This window comes from Bos grunniens, chromosome 17 (assembly GCF_055505025.1).
Source record: "Bos grunniens cultivar Pamir isolate PY7600 chromosome 17, Bosgru_T2T1.0, whole genome shotgun sequence".
In the NCBI taxonomy this organism is placed as follows: Eukaryota; Metazoa; Chordata; class Mammalia; order Artiodactyla; family Bovidae; genus Bos; species Bos grunniens.
In genome coordinates, this window is record NC_141181.1 from 42,708,655 (window position 1) to 42,733,235 (window position 24,581).

Sequence of the window (24,581 nt, forward strand, 5' to 3'; positions counted from 1 at the left end):
TCTTCTTTCTGTGGATAGCCACATTTAAGGTTAATTTTTCCTCTAACATCTCTAAACTTAAGCCTGGACAACAAAAAGTTATTCTAGCTATTTTTGAAGATGGTGCTATTCATCCCTTCATTTTATAGATAAGCAAATGGGCCAGAGAAATCAAATAGCGACCCTGCATCTCATTCATAGTTTGTAACTCAACACATGCTAAAGTCCATTTTCCTAACAATCACAGAAGTGGTTTTCACCATTCTCTTCTGCACCTCTTGCCTTCTTTTCATGTGGAGTATTCCATAATGTTGTAGAAATTGCAGAGTTTAAGATCTGGCCCTCTTTGCAAAGTAGCAAGTTAACCTACAGCAGTCTCGTGGCCTGTGACCACAGACGGCAGGCTCGAGGTTCCCAGGCCCAGGGTGGGTGACAGTGGCAGGAGTTCCATTCCCACAGGGCAGTGCCAGGAGGGCCATGTTATACCTGGGCGCCTGACAGTGTGTGCCAGGAGAGGTGGCGGGGTGTGTGCGTGTGTGTGTGTGTGTGAGTGATGCATGTTGGTAGTTAGATCATAAAAATAAACTTGTTCAGAATGCCCCTGTGACTCAATTTCACTCAGTATGAGACTTAAGAAAAGTTACTCTTCCAATAGTTCTGAAATCCTTTCCTTTTGCATCTCCTGGATTTCTTACTATTCCTGCAAACATAAATCATTTTCCTAATTTTTTAAACCTGGTCTCTCAATTTTCTAAATAATTTTATCATGTGTACTTATCTCCCTATGTATTATCCTATAATTTTAAATATACTTTTGTCTGTTTTGAAGTATCTATCAATGTGATAATACTGTGTGTTTACTTTTATGATGATGTGCATGTGAAAACAGCAGAACTCGGCAACATGAGGTTTTCCAAGTTCATGTGGACTCAGAGAGATCAGATAGTTTGCCTTCCATGGTGTACAGTATCCATTATATAATTAGGCAACCTTTTCTCTTCTGCGCTGATGAAGCCTTGGCTTACTTCCAGCTTTTCTTGTCCAAAAGTGCAAGAAGTCTTTCTTGGCATTTATAGCTAACAATGGTATTACGTTCTTAAGACATTAATATTTTTAGCTTTATGAGGTAGAGTTAAATTATTTCTAAAAGTGACCAGTTTACAGTTCTACCAACAATATGTGAAATTTATTTTTCTGCATTCTTTGCAAGCTTTTGAACTGGCAATCATTTAATTCTGGGTAGAAGGATATGTATAAAATTATACCTCATTGTAAAATTTTGTTTCTCCTTCCTACCAATGAGATTGAAAATGTTCGTATTGTTATTGGCTGCTCAGAAATCCTTTACTGTGAAATGCCTGCTCGTGACTTTTGCCCAGATTTTACTGAACTCTCTGGCTGTTTAAATTTTGGTTTTCATATTTAAGTCCTTGATCCATCTGTAATTTATTTTGTCTATGAGAGGTTTTTCACTAGGGCATCTGATAGTGTCCTGACACTATATATTTAATAGTCAAACTTTCCTGCAATGAAAAAGGCCAGCTAACTTGCAGGTCAGATTTTGTATCTGATGTGGTCTGTTTCTGGGTTCTCTCTTCTGTTCTCTGGCTTTATTTTGTCCTTCTGTGTACCAAGTTAATACTCCCTTAATTACAGTAGCCTTATAGAAGCTGGGTGATAGGGAAGTCACTTTGTTTTCCTCCTTTTGGAGCATCCTCAGTGTTTTACTTTTCACTGTATTTTTTTTTTTTTTACAAACAAGTTCCTTGAAACCTCCTGTTGCAATTTCATTGAAATTGTGTGGTATCTATAGATCATTTTGAAAAGAATTGACATCCTTATAGTAAAGAATCTTTGTCATTGAGAACTCTGTGCCTCTGCAGCTATCTAGGTATTGTTTGTTGTCTGTACAGTTTTAAACTATTCTTTATAGAAATATGAAGCACCATTATTTAATTTCTATGATCTCTATGTGGTTGTACATTTGCTAAGTCATGTCCAACTCTTGTGACCCCATGCACTGTAGCATGCCAGCTTCCTTTCTCCTCCACTGTCTCCTGGATATTGCTCAAATTCATGTCCATTGAATTGGTGGTGCTATCTAACCATCTCATCCTCTGCTACCCCTTCTCCTTTTTCCTTCAATCTTTCCCAACATCAGGCACTTTTCTAATGAGTTGTATCTTTGTATCAGATAGCCAGAATATTAGAGCTTCAGCTTCTGCAGCAGTCCTTCCAAAGAATATTCAGGATTGATTTCCTTTAAGATTGACTGGTTTGATCTCCTTGCAGTCCAAGGGACTCTCGAGAGTCTTCTCCAGCAACACAATTCAGAAGCATCAATTCATTGGCACTCAACCTTCTGTCGGAGAAGGCAATGGCACCCCACTCCAGTACTCTTGCCTGGAAAAATCCCATGGACGGAGGAGCCTGGTGGGCTGCAGTCCATGGGGTCGCTAAGAGTCGGGCACGACTGAGCGACTTCACTTTCGCTTTTCACTTTCATGCATTGGAGAAGGAAATGGCAACCCACTCCAGTGTTCTGGCCTGGAGAACCCCAGGGACAGAGGAGCCTGGTGGGCTGCTGTCTATGGGGTCGCACAGAGTCGGACACGACTGAAGCGACTTAGCAGCAGCAGCAACCTTCTGTATGGTCCAGCCCTCACATCCATACATGACTACTGGAAAAGCCATAGATTTGACTAGATGGACCTTTGTTGGAAAAGTGATGTCTCTGATTTTTAATACACTGTCTAGATTTGTCATAGCTTTCCTTCCAAAGAGCAAGCATCTTTTAATTTCATGGCTGTAGTCATTGTTCCCAGTGATTTTGGAGCTGAAAAATATAGAATCTGTCACTGCTTCCACTTGTTCCCCTTCTATTTGCCACAAAATGATGGGATAGGATGCCACAATCTTCATTTTTTGAATGTTGAGTTTTAAGCCAGATTTTCCACTCTGCTCTTCCATCCTCAACAAGAGGCTCTTTATTCCTCTTGACTTTTAACCTACTATTAGAAACGAAGATCATGGCATCCGGTCCCATCACTTCATGGGAAATAGATGGGGAAACAGTGGAAACAGTGTCACACTTTATTTTTGGGGGCTCCAAAATCACTGCAGATGGTGACTGCAGCCATGAAATTAAAAGACGTTTGCTCCTTGGAAGGAGAGTTGTGTCCAACCTAGATAGCATATTGAAAAGCAGAGACATTACTTTGCCAACAAAGGTTCGTCTAGTCAAGGCTATGGATTTTCCTGTGGTCATGTATGGATGTGAGAGTTGGACTGTGAAGAAGGCTGAGCGCCGAAGAATTGATGCTTTTGAACTGTGGTGTTGGAGAAGACTCTTGAGAGTCCCTTGGACTGTGAGGAGATCCAACCAGTCCATTCTGAAGGAGATCAGCCCTGGGATTTCTTTGGAAGGAATGATGCTAAAGCTGAAACTCCAGTACTTTGGACACCTCATGCGAAGAGTTGACTCATTGGAAAAGACTCTGATGCTGGGAGGGATTGGGGGCAGAAGGAGAAGGGGACGACAGAGGATGAGATGGCTGGATGGCATCTGACTCGATGGACATGAGTCTGAGTGAACTCCGGGAGTTGGTGATGGACAGGGAGGCCTGGCGTGCTGCGGTTCATGGGGTCGCAGAGAGTCGGACACGACTGAGCAACTGAACTGAACTGAACTGAGAATGGTATTATCTGCATATCTGAGGTTGTTGATATTTCTGCTAGCAATCTTGATTGTGGCTATGCTTCATCCAGCTTGGCATTTAGCATCGTATACTCTGCATAGAAGTTAAATGAGCAGGGTGACAGTATACAGCCTTGTCATACTCCTTCCAAATTTAGAACCAGTCAGCTGTTTCATGTCCAGTTCTAACTGTTGCTTCCTGCATGCAGGTTTCTCAGGAGACAGGTAATGTGGTCTGGTATTCCCATCTCATTAAGAATTTCCAGTTTGTTGTGATCCAGACAGTCAAAGGCTTCAGAATGGTTAAGGAAGCAGAAGTAGATGTTTTTCTGGAATTCCCTTGTTTTTTCCATGATCCAACTGAATATTGGCAATTTGATCTCTGGTTCCTCTGCCTTTTTTAAATCTAACTTGTACATCTAGAAGTACTTGGTTCACTTACTGCTGAAGCCTAGCTTGAATGACTTTGAGCATAACTTTGCTAGCATATGAAATGAGGACATTTGTACAGTAGTTTGAACATTATTTGGCTTTGCCCTTCTTTGGGATTGGAATGAAAACTGAATTTTCCAGTCCTGTGGCCACTGCTGAGTTTTCCAAATTTGTTGATATATTGAATGCAGCACTTGCACGACATCATCTTACAGGATTTACAATAGCTCAGCTGGAATTTCATCACCTTCGGTAGTTCTGTTCACAGCAATGGCCCACTTGACTTCACACTCTAGGATATCTGGCTTCAGGTGTGTGACCCCACCATTGCAATTATCTGGGTCATAAAGACAGTTTTTGTATAGTTCTGTGTATTCTTGCCACCTCTTCCTAATCTCTTCTGCTTCTTTTAGGTCCTTCCTGTTTCTGTCCTTTATTTTGCCCATCCTTCCATGAAATATTCCCTTGATATCACCAATTTTCTTGAAGTAATCTCCAGTCTTTCCCATTTTATTGTCTTCCTCTGTTTCTTTGCGTTGTTTGTTGAAGAAGGCCTTCTCATCTCTCTTTGCTCCTCTCTTGAACTCTGCATTCAGTAGGGTATATCTTACCCTTTCTCTTCTCTTCGCTGCTATTTTTAAAGCCTCCTCAGACAACGTCTTTGCCATCTTGCATTTTTTTTTCCTTTGAGATGGTTTTAAATACTGCCTTCTGTACAATGTTGTAAACCTCTGCCCATGGTTCTTCAAACACTTTGTCTACCATAATTAATCCCCTGAATCTATTTGTCACCTCCTCTGTGTAATCATATGGGATTTGATTTAGGTCATACCTGAATAGTCTAGTGGTTTTCCCTACTTTCTTCAATTTAAGTCTGAATCTTACAGTAAGAAGCTCATGATCTGAGCCACAGTCAGCTCCAGGTCTTGTTTTTGCTGACTGTGTAGAGCTTCTCCATCTTTGGCTGCAAAGAACATGATAAGTCTGATTTCTGTGTTGACCATCTGGTGTGTACATGTGTAGAGTTGTCTCTTGCACTGTTGGAAAAAGGTGTTTGCTATTATCAGCATGTCCTCTTGACAAAACTCTGTTAGCCTTTGCCCTGCTTCATTTTGTACTTCAAGGCCAAACTTGCCTGTTACTCCAAGTATCTCTTGACTTCCTACTATGATTCAAAGGACATCCAGTCCCCTGTGATTTAAAGGACATTTTTTTTTTGGTGTTGATTCTAGGTGTTGTTAGGTCTTTTAGAATCAGTCAACTTTAGCTTCTTCGGCATCAGTGCTTGAGGCATAGACTTGGATTAGTGTGATGTTGAATGGTTTGCTTTAGAAATAAAACAAGATTATTCTGTCATTTTTTAATTCACTCCCAAGTACTGCATTTTGGACTCTTTTGTTGACTATGAGGGCTACTCCATTTCTTCTAAAGGATTCTTGCCTTTATTCAAATAAAGGTCATTATAAAGGTCAAATAAATGGTCATTTGAATTAAATTTGCCGATTCCTGTCCATCTTAGTTCACTGATTCCCAAGATTCTGATGTTCAATCTTGCTATCTCCTACTTGACCACATTCAGTTCCCTTGTGTCTCAGCTGGTAAAGAATCCACTTGTAATGTAGGAGACCTGGGTTCAATCCCTGGGTTGGGAAGATCTCCTGGATAAGGGAAAGGCTCCCACTCCAGTATTCTGGCCTAGAGAATTCCACGGACTGTATAGTCTACGGAGTCGCAAAGAGTTGGACATGACTGAGTGACTTTCACTTCACTGGACATAATATTCCAGGTTTCTATGCAATATGGTTCTTATGGTCTTTAGAGGTGGCTGCTAAAATCCCTTTTTAAAAATTACGTTTCTAATTGTGTATTGCTGGTGTAAAGTAATGCAATCCATTTTTTTTAAATTTTATTTTATTTTTAAACTTTACATAATTGTATTAGTTTTGCCAAATATCAAAATGAATCCATTTTAGTATCAATCTTACATCTTGCAAACTTCCTAAGATCTTTGTTTAATAATTATTCTGGAAATTAATTTAGATTTATCCAAAAAATGATATGGTTTTTGAAAAAGATTTCTTTCTTCCATTCAGTTCTTTCAGACTCTGTTTTCTATTTCTTATTATGTTATTGAACACACGCGGAGATGTCTCTGACTTCTTGGATTTATTTAAGATTTATTTATTTATTTTTATATTTCTTTATTTTCGACTGTGCTGGTTCTTCATTCCTGGGTGTGGGCCTCCTCCAGTGGTGGTGTTGCACGGGCCTCTCATTGCAGTGGCTTCTCTTGTTTTGAAGCCTGGGCTGTATGGCGCGTGGGCTTCAGTAGTTTCAGTGCACAGGCTTAGTTGCTCTGTGGCATGTAGGATCTCCCAGACCAGGGAATCGAACCTGTGTCCTCTGCTGTGGCAAATGGACTCATTAACCACTGTACCACAAGAAGAGCCCTGGCTTCTTGATTTTATAGTTTGCTTCTTTAAAAATAAAATTTAAAATTTGGAGTAACTTTAGACTAAACAGTTCTACAAAGATGATCCAGAGAGTTTCCATATCCCCAGGTTTCCGTTCAGTTACATCTTATGTCATCACAGCATAGTTGCATACCTAAGAAGCCAGCATTCGTACAATACCATTAACTGAACTGCACACTGATGGCAGCAGGCGTTTTCACTCTGGGACCTTTTTCTGGCTCAGGATCCTTTCCAGGGTGATCGTTGTATTCATTCTTCAGACCTTACTTAGTCTCCTCCAACCTGTGAGTTTTTCCTTTTTTGTCTTTCATGACCTTGACAGTTTTGAAGAGTAGTGGTCAGGTATTTTGTAAAAGAGTCCTTGATTTAGGCTTTCCAGGTATTTCCTATGAATATGCTGAGGTTATGGGTTTGGAGGAAAGGTTCCAAGAAAAGGTGATGCTCTTCTCCTGTTGTAGCGACGGGCGCAGCCTACCGATTTCACTCATCACTGATGCTGTTAGTAGTGATCACTTAGGTTGGGCAGGCGTCTCCCCTGGTGAAAAAATACATTTCCCTTTTATATGCTAGTTTTTGTTGGTATGTGACTAAGACCAGCCCATGTTCCAGCAGACAGTGACTGTTACACATCCTGGAGAGGGGAATATATACATAAATTATTTGGAATTCTTCAGTAAAGGAAAATTGTGCCTTTTCCTTCCCTGCCTTCTTTCCTTCCTTTTTCTCTTTATTTCTTCAATCATTTGTATCAGTATAGACTCACAGATTTATTTTATGCCATGTGTTATAATTCAGTGCTATTTTTATTTACTTTATTGTTGACATTGTTTCATCTTTGGCTGCTGAAAGTAGAACTTTTGTCGTTACACAACAAAATTGAGTATCATATTGATGAAATTTTCTTATATTATTTGAAGTATTTTGTTTATTGTTGTTGTTGTTTCTTACTTTTCTAAGAGGCATTTCCCCCTTGAGAAACGTTTTTTATTCTTTTAATTCAACTTTCAAAAATAAGTTCCAGACATAATGACATTTTATACTTCACCATGTGTCACCTAAAAACTAGGGTATTTCCTATGTGTTTTCAAAACCAGTGTCACATGCAAAAATGTAGCATTAATATAAAACTATTACCCAATGCATAGTTGATTTTCTCTTGTTTCCTATGATCCCAAAATGTTATCACTTCTTTATATTCTTTTTCTCTTATCATGTTATGACTCAGCAATCAATCAGTGATTCTCGTTGGTTATCAGAAATCTTTTCATGCCTTTTCTTGGTTTTCATGACATTGATATTTGTGAACAATCCAGCCCAATTGTTTTGTGGAATGTCTCTCAATTTCATGTCTGTGTGTGCCTTCATAATTAAGTCCTGCTGAAAGATCCTGGCCAGAATGTTCTGTAGGCGACATTCTGTAGAGTGCTTCTGACTGTTCACACTGCTTGCTTATTGCATATCCACAACATGATTTTGCTTTCTCAATCCTGGGTTTCATACATCCTGCCAAGTTTGATAATGTGGTATTTTTATTTTTGTCCATTTGAGGATGTTTTATAACATCCATAATTTTCTTATTTTAAACTATAGCTCATATAGAAGTATATCGTTCATTTTTCATGTTAAATGCATGAGGCTTTTTAAATGTATTTTTTATTGTAGATTTCTAAATTAATTGTGTTTTGGATAAAGAATATGGCCTGTCCATGATTATTTGAAATTTAAGACTTGACTTCCCTGACATGAGGTTTTTTTAAGTTTCCAAATGTACTAGTCTTCCATTGTGGGTACAACAGTGCATGTTATGTACGTTACATCAATTTTGGCAGTTGTGCTGATCACAACATCTGTATCTTTCCTGATTGAGGTTTTTTTTCTGATATACCAATTCCCCAAAGATATGTGTCAAATTCCCCTAATAGAGAATAAAAGTATTTATCAGTTTCATCCTGTAGAACAGTCCACTCTTGTTTTTATATGTTATTAAATTGGGCCAGTTGGCACAAGCAGGCTCAGGCACCTGACCTTGTTTAATTTCTTTTAGTGTTTTGTTTTGACTTCGAAGTCTGCTGTGCCTAATATTGATATAACTGTGTCAGGTAATTGTGGTGGTTATTTGCATGACACTCTTTCCATTCTTCTACTTGGAATTTCCCCGTGCCCTTGTGCACGCGTGCATGTGTGTGTGTGTGTCTTTTGTTTGTCTCTTGTGAGAAGAACATAAGCAACTTTAAAAAGAAAAATTCAGTTATAAAGGCTTTGTATTGGGGATTAACATATATACACTACTATGTATAAGATAGATAACTAATGAGAACCTAAGGAGCACTACTCAGAGCACAGGGAGCTCTACTCAGTGTTCTGTGGTGACCTAAATGGGAAGGAAATCCAAAAAGAGGGGCTGCATATATATGTATAGCTGATTCACTTTACTATACAGCAGAAACTAAACTACAGTATTGTGAAGCTACTTTACTCCAATTTTACAAAAAGGATGTTAATACAGAATGACTTGTCTGATATAAAAATTGAATTATGAGCATATTTAAGAAAACCTTTTTATTATTATCACTTAGGTACTTAATTTAGCACATTGGTTCTGATTATGCAGACTTTAGATTCAGTGCTGCTGGTTCTTCTGTGCATTCCATTTACCCTTATGTTGCTGTTTCTCCCTTTCCTTTCTTGCATTCATTTAGTTTGTCTTCTTATTCCAGTTTTCTTTTCTACTGTCAATAATTTATACTAAAAGTGTGCACCAAGTTCCGCGGTTAAATGGTTACCTTAGAAATGCATATGGAACTCCATATGGAAGGCTAGTTCATGTTTACCTGACTTTCTCAAATAGAAGATTACCTGAGAACACTTGAACTTCCCAGGAACCCTGGCTGCCTGCCTCCCTGCTCTCAGTTCGCTAAGCTAGTAACACAGAACTGCACTTATTGCTCAGCATAGTCACAGGGATGATCTTCTTGATAAGCTCCAGCAGGGTCTGGGAAGGAAACACAAAACCAGACTTTGTTGAGGATTTGAAGTTTGGTTCAGAATGGATTTATCAGCCTTAGATTGGATTAAGAGTCGGGTAAGAATCAGGACATAATAGTTCAAAATTGATGCAAACAAAGCAGGGATTTTTAGGCTTGAGTTCCGTAGTGCTAGATAGTAACTGCTGGTGCTTTCAGTTGAAGGAGTTAGTGGTTCTTTGGGGGAAGTTCTTGTGATGAACCGGAGAAGGCAATGGCAACCCAACCCAGTACTCTTGCCTGGAAAATCCCATGGGTGTAGGAGCCTGGTAGGCTGCAGTCCATGGGGTCGCTAAGAGTCAGACACGACTGAGCGACTTCACTTTCACTTTTCACTTTCATGCATTGGAGAAGGAGATGGCAACCCATTCCAGTGTTCTTGCCTGGAGAATCCCAAGGACGGGGGAGCCTGGTGGGCTGCCATGTATGGGGTCGCACAGAGCCGGACACTACTGAAGTGATTTAAACAGCAGCAGCAGCTTGTAATGAACAGTAAAGTTATTTACCTTGGAAATAATGAAGACAATAAAATAGTGATGCCCTGTTACTGTAACCACTTAGCTGGGTGGTTTCATCCTTATTGTCCACTCCTGATTAGTATGTGTTTGTTCCTGAGAATATTAGTTTTGTATTTTTTAATGTCACCAGTAAAACATTTGTTATTGTTATTTTGTATCATTAATAATTCCTTAGCTATTATATGTGCCTAAGTTTGGTGCCAATAATTGCTTCTTGAATTTCAGAATTTCGGTGGTAGGATTAGTTTACTTATTTAAGAATTGCCTTTTTAAAAGTCTCTTAAATGAAGTTGGTAGTAAATACTCAAGTCTTGTGTATTTGAGAAATTCCTCTATTTCACCTTCATTCTTGGAAGTCAGTCAGACAGGATATAGGATTTTTGGTTGTGTGCTTATGTTTTCTCAACAGTGTGAAGATGCCACCTGCTATCTATGGCTGTTGAGAAATTGTCCATCAGTTTAATTGTTGACATCTAGCTGTAGTCTCCCCTCAAGGGGTAGATTTTTCAGAGTGATAGGGAAAGATGGAGCAAGGGTCCAGCCTTGGGTCCTGGACTACTTGTGACCCATTAACCTCCCACCCCAGTCATCCATTGCCATTGCCCACAGAGAGGCTCAGCAGATGCCTACAGGGCCCAGAGTGTATTCACCTCCCCGAAATCTTGGTTCCTTTTCTTGTTTGTACTTCAGAGAATTTTATTTTCTTGATGGTTCAGGACTGCGTCAAAAACAATGATTTTCTTTTCATCATTTCTTCAACAATTTTTATTGTAACACACCAAGGGGAGTTTCTCTGCCTGACTTTGTCCACCAGGGAGCTGGAAGTTGCACTGTTTCCAGCAAAACCAAGTCCCTCCTAACAAGGCATAGTATTCTCAGGTTCAACTACAAAGTTGAATTTTTTAAAATGACCAGATGGACTCTTCTCCAAGACAGGACTGGAGAACTAAATTATAGATGTGTCCTGGATAAAATTCACCTCCAGAATTTAAACTGCCTCAGTGTCAATATTCTCTCAAGGCTGGATCATAGGAGAATCCAGAAAATATGACTCACTGTTTCAGAGGCATCTTTAAAACAGGGTAGCAGGATGAGGTGTGTGACTTTGACCCCCATGGCCTTTCTGGCTTCTCAAATCATCTTTTATTTAAAAAGAGAGAGAGGGGGGGAGTTGTGTTTTTATGCTACTGAGGGTTGACATTACTACTGAGAACAAAGCAAGTCAAAAGAAAGTTAGGTTTTGTTGATTTTCTAGCCTGAGAAGATGTTCAGGCAACATGGTGGAGGGTGTTGGTGTGTGTGTGTGTGGGCATGCACGTGTACACACTTGGTGTAAAAATTGCCAAAATAGGTCTTGTCTTTCAGTACTGTGTATGCATATGTGGTTCTTATATGAGTGACACATGGTGTCCTTAAGAAGGGACTCTTGTGGTGGAATAGTCTTAACATTTTTTTGTTTGTTAATCTGATGTAAACAATTTATACAGATTGGTGGTACATTATATTTTACAAAGAGAAAGACCATAAAGGACAGAGTGTGGAAGAGAATGGGGTGCCCAGCAGTGCCTCTGTATAACTGAATCATTTTGCTGTATAGCAGAAATTAACACAACATTGTCAGTCAACTACAATTCAGTTTTAAAAAATAGTGGCTCTTTTCCACCAAAACAGCTGAATTTCTTTTGGAAGAAATGCTATCATCCAGTGTGGAAAACTGTGAATGATAAAAATGCTAAATCTACTAAACGAACACATTTTTTAATATTTAGAATTTAAGATGATCAAAATGGTTAGTTTCCTTTAAAATGAAAAAGAAATATTTTGGACATTTTCCCTCACTTCCTGCTGTTCATAATAGCATCAATGTGGCACTGTGGTTTGCTCATTTATTTGCTGTCAATCCAGTAGGCACTGGCTGAGCCCTGTGGAAGGTGTGTGGGAGTGGTGTGGGGCAGAGGTGAAGAGGAGGTAACTTGTGTCCTCAAGGAGCTCATAATCTGTTTAGACACAGACAAGTAAATAGACAATTAAAATGAAATGCCGCCAGTCTCAGAAGATGGTAAATAGAGAGCACAGTTATGACTATAACTGATTGTATTTAGATTGCTTTGTTGACCCCCTTCTAATTCAGACTGTAGCTGTGTATTTTACTAGCCACAGTCTATAAATAATTATTATTAATTTATTATGGAGAAATTGGGTGCACAAATTAAACTTTCCATGCAGACTTCAAAAACTCATTTTTTTCAGAACTAATTTTTTAATATATCCCCATAATAGATGTAACTTTCAAGCATATGATATATTTCTTAAGTTAATTTTACAATGACAGTGCAAGCTCTAGGTGATAAAATTTTAAGGAAAAAGTGGTATTTTGTGAAAAGGAATAAAGTTATCTCTTAGTTTAACTGAAATAAAAGAAAAAAATACATTTAGCCATTCATGACCTTGGAAACACATCAATGTGTGTCCTAAGAATTTAGTTTTCAAGCAGAATGTTTTCATGAGCCCCTTAAAATTGTGAAAGAAAGGAAAAAGTAGTAGTCACTATTTGGTATAAACGACCTGTGATTTTAGCCCTGAGACATCCAAAGGCACCCCATGAAGCCAGTTGCATACATACCTAATTCCCAGTTGGAGTCTGCAGAACTGGGGCTCAGAATGACTAGCTGAGAATGGACCTCTAATTCGGCATTCCAGTCCTATTCAGGATTGCAAGAAGCACTTAGGTGAGAGAAAAATGTCTGTGCCTTTTTAAGGGGCCCTGTGGGCGTCTTGCTGTGAGATCAAGTTCAGTTCAGTTCAGTTCAGTTGCTCAGTTGTGTCTGACTCCCTGCGACCCCATGAACCGCAGCACACCAGGCCTCCCCAAACTCATGTCCATTGAGTCAGTGATGCCATCCAACCGTCTCATCCTCTCTCGTCCCCTTCTGCTCCTGCCCTCAGTCTTTCCCAGCATCAGGGTCTTTTCAGATGAATCAGCTCTTCATATCAGGTGGCCAAAGTATTGGAGTTTCAGCTTCAACATCAGTCCTTCCAATGAACACCCAGGACTTTTGTCTAATATTATAGGTGATGGTAGGCTTCCCAGGTGGTACTAGTGGTAAAGAACCCACCTGCCGATGCAGGAGACATAAGAGATGCGGGCTCAATCCCAGGATCAGGAAGATCCCCTGGAGAAGGGCATGGCAACCCACTACAGTATTCTTGCCTGGAGAATACCCAGGGACAGAGGAGCCTCATGGGCTACAGTCCATGGGGTTGCAAAGAGTCAGACACAGCTGAAGCAACTTAGCATGTAGCACACACATAGGTGATGGTATGGGGAGTGCCTACCTCAACCTCTGGCAAGGGGTAAGGGACCCAGGTTTGCTTGGAGCATTTATTATCTGTCCCCAAGACTTTCCTGAACGTTTATCTGTGCCAGTCATGTGCAGCCTGGTTGCCTACACTGGTCACTGCTTTTTGGGGCAAACGGGGCGGGTTCACTGGAGGAGACCACGAGGGCAAATGTAGGGTCTCCTCCACCACCTGTCATGATTAGAAAGTAATCAGTTACCATCCAGAAGGATTGGAATACAGCATGTGTCCAGCCTAAAGAATAGCTAAAACATCACTGCTGCTGCTGCTGCTAAGTCACTTCAGTCATGTCCGACTCTATGTGACCCCATAGACTGGACTAAAAACATCACCAGCTGACCAGAACTTAGTGGGTACTCAGTAAGAGCTGGTTAAAATTAGAAGAATTTTAAAGAGGAATAGTCCTCCAAACAGATTTAGACTGTTAAAAATGGGGGAAAATGTGCCTATGATGAGTTGGCCTGGACCATGGGATGCCCTGGAGATGAGGCAGGGATTTGACTGTCCTAGTGGCAGGGTCCACCTGTGAACCCCCAGTCAATGGATTTGGACTCCCTTCTCTTGCTCTCAGAAGTTGAGGGTTTTGTTGCAGAACAGAGTGTGGACCGGAAGTGAATATGGCCAAAGCCATGCAAAATAGGTTGGAAGAGACTTTAATAAAGGCGCTTAAAACAGTTGAAGAAATTGTGTTATTTTCAAATACAAAATTCTCTTGTTGAGATTTCCTCAGACCTACTCTTGCCTCGTTATCTTCTGTGTGGTCTTATCACAGAAAGCACATTTCTCTCTTCCCACCCCTCCTTTCTTGTGAAAGCTCCATGTGAGTGGAGGGGTGGGGAGATAGGGAGCGTGCCCACGCATGTGAGTGCAAAGAAAGACAAATATCATATGATATTGCTTATATGAAATTTTAAAAAAAAGTGCTACAAGTGAACTTATTTATAAAATGGAAATAGAGCCACAGATATAGAAAACAAACCTATGGTTACTAAAGGGGAAAGTGGGGGAGGGATGAACTGGGAGACTGGGATTGACATATACACACTGCGATATATAAAACAACCAATAAGAACCTTCTGTATAGCACAGGAAACTCTACTCAATACTCTGTAATGACCTACATGGGAAAAGAATCAGAAAAAGAGTGGATATATGTGTACGCATAATTGATTCACTTTGCGGGACACCTGAAACTAACACTGTAAATCAACTATACTCCAATAAAAAGTTTTTAGAAAGGAACTCTACACTGGGATCAATGCTTTGTATTTCGAAGCTACATTCCCTTTTGCCCCAGGGACACAAGTCTGGGGAGGAACCAAACAACCAATTTCAAAATTGCTGACAATAGACAGTGAAAGTGTTAGTCACTCAGTGGTGTCTGATTCTGTGCAACCCCATGGACTGTAGCCTTCCAGGCTCCTCTATCCATGGAATTCTCCAGGCAAGAATACTGGAGTGGGTAGCCATTCCCTTCTCCAGGGGATCTTCCCAACCCAGAGACTCAAACACAAGTCTCCTGCATTGCAGGCAGACTCTTTACTGTCCGAGCCACCAGAGAAGCCTGAAAATAAAAAAATTTATATTAAAGACAAACCGTGGAATCATCTAGGATGTTGAATGGCCTCTCTGTTTTAGAAAAGAGATGGACTTCCTCACTTTTCATTGGGATAAGTCAGGGGCAAGGATACACACCAGAGTTTCGTAAAGTCTGGGAATAATACTATAATTCTGCTACAGGAGTGCCAGGACAGAATAAATTCCCCTAATAGGTAATGACATCAGTTGAAAGATAGTGGGATTCATACCAGAAGAGTAACTTTTAAGATTATTTACTTTCAAGTAACCACAAGTAATTAGCTGGTAACCAACTGAAAAAGAAATGTTTGGATCTGTTCTTGAATATTTCAGGGATGAACTTCATCCAGGTTTCGAATGATGCCACCAACTCTGTCTCTTTCTCTGACTCCATGGACTTGCTTCAGTCTCAATCTGTTTTCATAAAATCTCAGAGCAAATCAGGAAAGCACCAAGATATTAGCACTTCCAATCTTTGAATGAGACTGGAACTTTTCCTGCAAAAGTTTTTGAAATAATTTTCTTTCAATTTTATTGAAGTATAGTTGATTTACAATGTTGTGTTAATTTCTGGTGTACAGCAAAGTGATTTAGTTATATGTAGGTATACATTCTTTCTCATGTTCCTTTCTGTTAGACTTTATCACAGGATACTGAATATATCAATAGTTCTCTGTCCTATACAGTAGGATCTTGTTGTTTATCCATTCTATATATAATAGTTTGCATCTACTAATCCCCAAACTCCATTCCATCTCTCCCCCACACTCCTCCGCCTTGGGAATCACACCCCTCTTTGGAAAAGTTTTGATTGGGCTGGTTTGAACCAAGTATCTGTCCCTGGACCAGTTGCTCTAGGGGGAACTAAGAACAGGTTCTGTGCTTCCCAGTTGGCTCAAACGGTAAAAAATCCACCTGGAATGTAGGAGAGCCAGGTTTGATCCCTGGGCAGGGAAGATTCCCTGGAGAAGGGAATGCCTACCCACTCCAGTATTCTTGCCTGGCAAATTCCACAGACAAAGAAGCTTGGTGGGCTACAGTCCATGGGGTCAAGAGTTGGACACGACTGAGTGACTAACACTTTCACTTCACTTCAGGAGAAAGTGTTACTATGCTTGGCAAGATTTTGGTTACTTGCCCATCCTGAAATTAAGTGGTGGTTTGTATTGCTGGAGAAATGATTCCTGAAAGCAAAACTTTGTTTTTTCACCAGAAAGTGCTGATGGTGCAAAAATAACCATCTCCTCTCTTGGTGTTAAACCCAAAATGAGTTAAGTGCAGCTTTCAAATGTACACTTACAGTTTTCCTCACCTGCACTTCTGGCCACAGAATGAAGCTTTCTTTAGAGTGGAGACTTTGCCTGTGCCCTTTCAAGCCACTCTTCTGAGTATAGTGAGCTCAGTGGCATAATTTATAGTTTCATCATCCTTTGACCTCTGTAGCAATTACTTTTGTAACTTAGAAAAAAGTCATCATTTCCAAGAGGGCTTAAAATGAAGGGTGGGGATGTGACCAAGTCTGAGATCAAGGGACTCTGCTCTTGGCTAATGAGATGTTTTGATTTTATGTTTTGAAATATTCAAAATCAACATTCCAGCAGAGGAAGAATGGATCCCGTAACTCCCAGAACCATGTCAGCTCACCCGGTGCCACTGTCTCCAGCCCACTATATCTGTTCCCTGTCTTACCTCATCACTCCCTACTCCCAGCATCTCCCTCTCTTGCCTGCGTTCCTTCTCCCACCTTCCCTGTTGATTGCCCCACTCTGACTTTCCTGCATTTATTCTGGAAGATTCTGAGAGTCTGCACTCCATGAGAATTTGGGGGATATCTGAGCACCCTGCTCTGGGCCTAGTCTTTATTTTTAGCTCCTGTTGTGTCTTCCCTCAGGGCAATGCTGAAGCCTCCTGCTTGTCCAAGTGGCACAATGACTTACACGTGGATAACTTCTGTGACCAAAGAAATACCCATGTGACTAGCTAGCTATCTAGTAATCCATCTGTATCATTTCACCCCGAAAGAAAAACCAAGCAAGAGCAATACAGCACCAATCATTAATAATAAAAGATTTCTATGTGGACAAGTCTTAGATACTCTGCGCTGGTCTTTCTTTTCTTAACATATTCAATGTTTTATTGGGCTTTTTCGGTAGTTGTATCTTCAGTATTAAATTCTTCTTATTATATTGCTTTATGAGCTTTCAAATGGCATCCTTTCCTCAGTTCCTGTAGCTGTGACTCTTAGGGAGCTAGACTGTGCTCAGTTCCATTTAGTGGACAGCCTGAGTTATAAAGAAGTCAACCTTTAATTTTTTTAAAATGTTTTTACTGTGGTAAAAGTCACATAATATGTAAAAAATGCTATTACGTGCTATATTGACCATATTTAACTGTACAGCTCAGTGGCACTAATTCCATGTTGCGCAAATCTCACCATCATCCATCTCCGGAGCTTTTCTCGTTCCTAACCTGAACTCTGTCCCCATTAAACACTGTCACCAGTTGCCCTCTCCACCCCCACCCCCAATCCCTAACCTCTACAAAAGTAGTTTCAGATTCTGTGCATTTGACGGTTCTATGTACCTCGTATAAGTGGAATCAAATTTTATTTGTCTGCACCTGATGTGAATTGGAATGCATTTTTAAGGTTGACTTAATATATGTCCTACAAATAGATTGCACTTTCTTTTTTTACCCCCAGTGCTATACAGTATGCTCTCATTAGTTATCTACTTTATACACAGTATCAATAGTGTAGGGCTTTCCTGAAGCCTCAGTGGTAAAGAATCTATCTGCAGTGTAGGAGACCCAGGTTCAATCCCTGGGTTGGGAGGAAACCTGGAAAAGGAAACAGCAACCCATTCCAGTATTCTTGCCTGGAAGATCCAATGGACAGAGGAGCATGGCAGTTTACAGTCTATGGGGTATCAAGAGTCAGACATGACTTAGCAGCTAAACCACCACCACCACATCAATAGTGTATGTATATCAGTACCAATCTCTCAATTCCTCCCATCCTTCCCTTTCCCTCTTGGTGTCCATACATTTGTTCTCTGTGTCTCTGTCTCTATTTCTGCTCTGCAAATAAGTTCATCTGTACCATTTTTCTGGAACTTCCCAGGTGGCACCAATGGCAAAGAACCCGCCTGCCAATGCAGGAGATGTAAGAGACATGAATTTGATCCTCGAGTTGGGAAGATCCCCATGAGAAGGGCAAGGCAACCCACTCCAGTGTTCTTGTCTGGAGAATTCTTTGGATAGAGAACCCTGACGGACTACAGTCCATAGGTTAACAAAGAGTTGGACACGACTGAAGTGACTTAGCAGGCAGACACCATTTTTCTAGATTCCACACATATGCATTAACATACAATATTTTCTGACTTACTTTACTCTGTGTAACAGTCTCCAGGTCCATCCACATCTCTACAAATGGCACAATTTCATTTCTTTTTATGTCTAAGTAATATTCCAGTGTATATATGTACCACATCTTAAAGAAATCAGTCTTTACTGTTGGACTCTGTGGGAGAAGGCAAGAGTGGGATGATTTGAGAGAACAGCACTGAAACATGTATATTATCATATGGAAATAGATCGCCAGTCCAGGTTCGATGCATGAGGCAGGGTGCTCAGAGCTGGTACACTGGGATTACCCTGAGGGATGGGATGGGAAGGGAGGTAGGTGGGAGGGTCAGAATGGGGAACACATGTACATCCATGGCTGATTCATGTGAATGTATGGCAAAAACTACAACAATATTGTAAAGTAATTAGCCTCCAATTAAGTTTTTTTTTTTTTTTTAATTTAAAAAACGAAGTCAGTCTTTAAATAGGCCACGTCCTCTGCTTTTGTAGGACAGAGATGCTGACTGAGGATTTATTTCTAGTTGATGGATGGAATTATTTCTAAGTATTATTTGATTTCTCCTCTAAGGTTTCTGCCAGAATGAATCAAGACACATAACTTTCACATAATGATTGTTGTTTTGCTATGCAATTAACAGATAAAGGTTAAATTAAGATATCACAAAACCCTCTCAAGTTAAGCTTAAAAGATTTCATTGCACCTAATTCACATATGGGACTTCCCAGGTAGCACTAGTGGTAAAGAACCCACCTGACAATGCAGGAGATACAAGGGATCTGGATTCAGTCCCTGGGTGGGGAAGATCCCCTGGAGGAGGGCATGGCAACCCACTCCAGTATTCTTGCCAAATAATCCCATGGACAGAGGAGCCTGTCAGGCTAGAGTCCATAGGGTCACAAAGAGTTAGACGTGACTGAAGTGAATTAGCATACATGCATGCAATTCACCTATGAAGGTAGAAAAGGGAAGTTAAGGACTGCTTCTCAGCCTCCTTCACTGTGTTGGTTAGGCTGACACCTCTGTTTTCAGCAGAAGGAATGATGTGACCATTTATCTCCTGGTCCGTGAATATGACATGAGTGATACGTGTATGTGAATATTCAGTTCAGTTCAGTTCAGTCTCTCAGTCGTGTCCGACTCTTTGCGACCCCATGAATCACAGCACACCAGGCCTCCCTGTCTATCACCAACTCCCGGAGTTCACTCAAATTCATGTCCATCGAGTCAGTGATGCCATCCAGCCATCTCATCCTCTGTCATCCCCTTCTCCTCCTGCTCCCAATCCCTCCCAGCATCAGAGTCTTTTCCAAAGAGTCAACTCTTCGCATGAGGTGGCCAAAGTATTGGAGTTTCAGCTTCAGCATCAGTCCTTCCAATGAACACCCAGGACTGATCTCCTTTAGAACGGACTGGTTGGATCTCCTTGCAGTCCAAGGGACTCTCAAGAGTCTTCTCCAACACCACAGTTCAAAAGCATCATTTCTTTGGCACTCAGCTTTCTTCACAGTCCAACTCTCACATCCATACATGATCACTGGAAAAAGCATAGCCTTGACTAGATGGACCTTTGTTGGCAAAGTAATATCTCTGCTTTTTAATATGCTGTCTAGGTTGGTCATAACTTTCCTTCCAAGGAGTGTCTTTTAATTTCATGGCTGTAATCACCATCTGCAGTGAATATTATAGTGGTACTAATAGTATATGTATATAAGTATGATATGAATAGTGTCTGTATTTGAATATTATGATATGAATGGTACATTTATATGAATTTCTAGTTATATGAATAGTGTCTGTATATGAATATTACAGTGATATACAGTATATGAATATGAATATTATAATGATGTGAATTGTATGTGTGTATGAATATGATAATGATATGCATAGAGTGTGCATGAATATTATAGTGATATGTGTAGTATATGTATATGAATATTATGATGATATGCATAGTGTGTATATAAATATTATGATATGCATAATGTGTTTGAATATCATAATGATATGACTAGTACACAGGTATGGATATTATGACAATGTGAATAGTATGTATACATGAATATTGTAGTAATATAAATGGTGTATGTATATGAATATTATAATGATATAAATAGTACATATATATGAATATTATAATGATGTGATTGTTCATGGGTATGAATATATAAGGATGTTAATAGCATGTGTATATGAATATGATAATATGCATACTGTGCATATATTAATATATAATGATATGCATATTGTGTGTATATTAATATTATGGTGGTACTACTATTCAGATATGAATACTTATCACCATGCAGATGAGGCAGACTTGCTGTGAGCCCCAGCAGACTGATTCTGTGCAGACAGAAGCAACTCTGATCACTCACTGAAACAGAGAAAGAATAAGGGAAAGGGATTTTCTGTTGGTATGTAGAGTCTCTCATAGAAATCAGAGAGAATGTTCTTTTATTGAATTAGAATAATTAAAGAAAAATGCTATGGAAAGGACCTTACTTTCACATTTCATTAAATGAAATCAAAGGAACCTCACCTTAACTTGGCGCAATGCTTTAAAAGCAAGGGTTTATGGTACTTGTAACTTTCCTACAAATGAGAAGAAATGAAATATTGGTGACAGATGTGTGTTGTGTAAACCAGAGGTTCCCAACCCCCTGTTAGGAACTGGACTGCACAGCAAGAGGTGAGTGGTGGGCGAGCAAGTGAAGCTTCACCTGTATTTCCAGCTGCTCCCCATCACATGCATTACTGCCTAAGCTCTGCTTCCTGTCAGATCAGCGGTGGCATTAGATTCTCGTAGGAGTGAGAACCCTTCTGTGAACTGCACATGCCAGGGATCTAGGCTGTGCACCCCTTTTGAGAATCATCCAGAAACCATTCTCCTCCTCCTCCTCCCCTACCCCTACTACCACCATCAATCCATGGAAAAATTCCCTGAAACCAGTCCTTGGTGCCACAACGTTTGGGAATCGCTGGTATAAGCCACCACCTGACTTGAGAACAATTGTGGAGACCTCTGTGTTCTTAGATATCCATTCAGAGGAGGGCAGAGTGGAAAGAAGGCAGGAGTCCTGCCCCATGGAATGGACTCTGTGAACTCCAGTTCAGAGCAATTGGATGGTTACTAATCTAGGGAGCTGCTTCTTTTTATGTAGACACAGAGAGATGTTCTTACCCACAGTAATGTACACCTTCTTTCATTTCTATCCATAGAAAAAAATTACTGGTACACAGAGCTGTATGTTTCTATTCTCTTACTATTTGTAAAATCATGGAGGAGATGGTAAGGAGAGTATATTCTTTCTTATGCGTCAAGGTGAAATTCCAAATGCATTTTTCTGTGGTCATAGTATTGAGACTGCTAGTTTGGCAAATGGAGAAATTTGCACTTTGCTCCAGGTAACATACTAATGACTGATTTTTTCAGTAGGATGAGTTGGCCACTTACGAACAGGAGAGAGCTTAAGGTCCTAGGAAGAACACCAGCTTGGAATGCCTGACATGTTTCAGATCTAGCTCTGTCCTTTACTATTAACCACATGCCTTTGTTTACATTACTGAGACAATTTTATCAGAATACTCTTAAAATAAAATAAAATAGGACTGGATCCCAGTTGAAGATACAAGTCTCTTCCAACATTGAAAGATCCGTGTTTGCTCAGAATACCCACATGTATAGTGTGGTCACACAAACATTTGTTTTACCTTTATCCAAATAAGCAATGTTTTATAAAAGGTATTTGAAAATATTAAAGTATAAGATAATACTATAACTTTTTTGTTCTAATGGGGGGTGGAAATCACTTCATAGTTGTTAAACTGTAGTTTGATATATGATTATTTGAAGTAAAATATTGATTTTTTTGAAATATATTTTATTTACAATGCTTTGTTAATTTCTGCTGTACTGCAAAGTGATTCAGTTATATGTGTCATGTGTGTGTATTATTTTTAATATTCTTTTCCTTTATGGTTTATTGCAATGATATTAAAGATATTAAATAGACTTTACTATACTATACAGTAGGACCTTATTGTTGATCCATTTTCTGCATAATAGTATGCATCTGTCCTAATTTTCCCTGTCCCCATCTCCCATTTTGTCACCATAAGTTTGTTCTTTAGGTCTGTGAGTCTGTTTCTATTTTGTAGATAAGCTCATTTGTAACATAGTTCATATTCCTTTAAATTTAATTGAATAGGACAGAAATTTTACTACCCAGAAATCTCTAAGGTACTTAGGTGTTCTGTGGTCAGTTTTAAACTCTTAACTGTATGGTTCAAGCCCATGACAAATCCCCAAGTGTAGTAGAACCGGCAATTCTGATGAACGTGCTGCGACAGTCAGGTAATCAGAAAAGGATTTATGCATTGCATGAAGTACATATTGAGACTTCGTTGCTCAAAGATTTTCCCCGTAAGGTGACTCCTCATAGCTGTTTCCAGCACTTGGAACACTGTCTGAATACATTTTCGAGTATCAAGTAGACGGTGCTCCCTGTCTGCCAAAAAACACAGATCGTTCCCCCATATGGCAGCTGACTTAACCCCCGACTTCTTTCTCAGCTGAAACCCCGTGCACTGACTTCAAAAACTTCACCCACTTCTTGACCTTTCTATCTGTGGCTCTCCATCTCTCTCTGTCCATTTGAATAAGCAAGTCAGTTCATGATATCAAAATATTTGCGTAAATGGAACCAGTCATAATTTATTGCTTCTAAAATTATTTCATGGGATTGTGGTAGGCACTGTTTTCGCTGAGGTATCGGGGTTAATCTCTGTGGAAGTGAGGCATGCACTGTATGTTATCCTAGAGAATTTTGCCCACAAAAACTCTCTAATCATAGTTTCCCTACTATTTATCTAGGTTAAGAACTTCCAAATGCGTTAACTATAATAGTTCTACCTCATTCTCCAAATGGTGACAGTCTTCTTTTACGCTTGGCAAAATGCAGACTCTTGTTTATATAGTTTAAGAAGTTGAATATGAGGAATTTCTTAGAGATAAGATGGAAGGTTTAAAAATCTATTCGAAGTTTTCCATGAAGTCTGTAAAGAAAAGAAAGAAAGAAAAGGGAAGGAAAGAAAAAAAGAAGGACAGAGGAAGGAAAATGGGGAAAAGGATGAGAGGAAGATGATTTGTTTACTGCTGGCTGTTTACAAACTACACCCCTTTACTGATGGTCTTAGGTGGCTGAGGGCCTAGGCAGAGATCCCTAGCAGATCAGAGCCACATGACAAATAGCACCACTTATGGAGCGCCTACTGTTTGCAAGCCCTGAACTAGGTTGGTTACTCACATGAGTTCTGGTCTTTCAGCAATCCATCATGGCAGGGATTATCTTTATTTTACAAAAGAGGATACAGACTAAAAGAGGCCTTAAAAATTGTCCGATTACCATGTGTAAAATAGATAGCTAGTGAGAAGCTGCTGTATAGCACAGAGAGCTCAACTTGGTACTCAGTAATGACCTAGAGGGGTAGAGGGTGGAGGGTGGGTGGTAGGGAGGTCCAAGAGGGAGGGCATATGTATATACATATAGCTGATTCTCGTTTTTGTACAGCAGAAACTAACACAACATTCTAAAGCAATTATAGTCCAGTAAAATGAAGATAATGTTTAAAAACACAAAAAGCAAACAAATCAAAAAACCCCATGTACTCATTATGTGATACATATAGGTGTGGTAGCAACAGTTGAACACCTTGTTTGTGAAGGGCCTGAAAGCTTTATCTCCTTCATAAGTCCACCACCAGAAGGTGGCTTTCAGCTAAGATGATCCAAAATCTGGCTTGACTAACACACTGGGCCAGGACGAGCTTCTCAAGGCCAGCCTTCAGAAAAGCAAGCTCTCCAGATACCAACCTGTAAATCAGAATTAAATGCATTAAGTGTAAATGAAAAATGCAATGTCCAACATTCTTATCTGACAAAAAAGCAGATAAATCACCAATGGTGATTTGTATGTAGTGTGTGTGGCTTGTGGGCCAGCCTTTAAGGTGGGCAGGCCTCACACTGTGTAGACAAAGGAGGAGCAAGTATGGATTAGGGCTGACTAATAGAATAATTGGAATTATGTTAATGAGGGCCTGAAATCATGGGACTTCAATATTGAGAGAGGAAATAGACAAAATATTTTG

General features: G+C 39.8%; 1 protein-coding gene across 5 annotated transcripts in view; it reads left to right on the forward strand.

Moving 5' to 3' along the window:
- Positions 1–24,581, forward strand: part of PDGFC (platelet derived growth factor C) — a 252,462-nt gene that overhangs the window by 143,060 nt on the left and 84,821 nt on the right. The window lies entirely within an intron of this gene.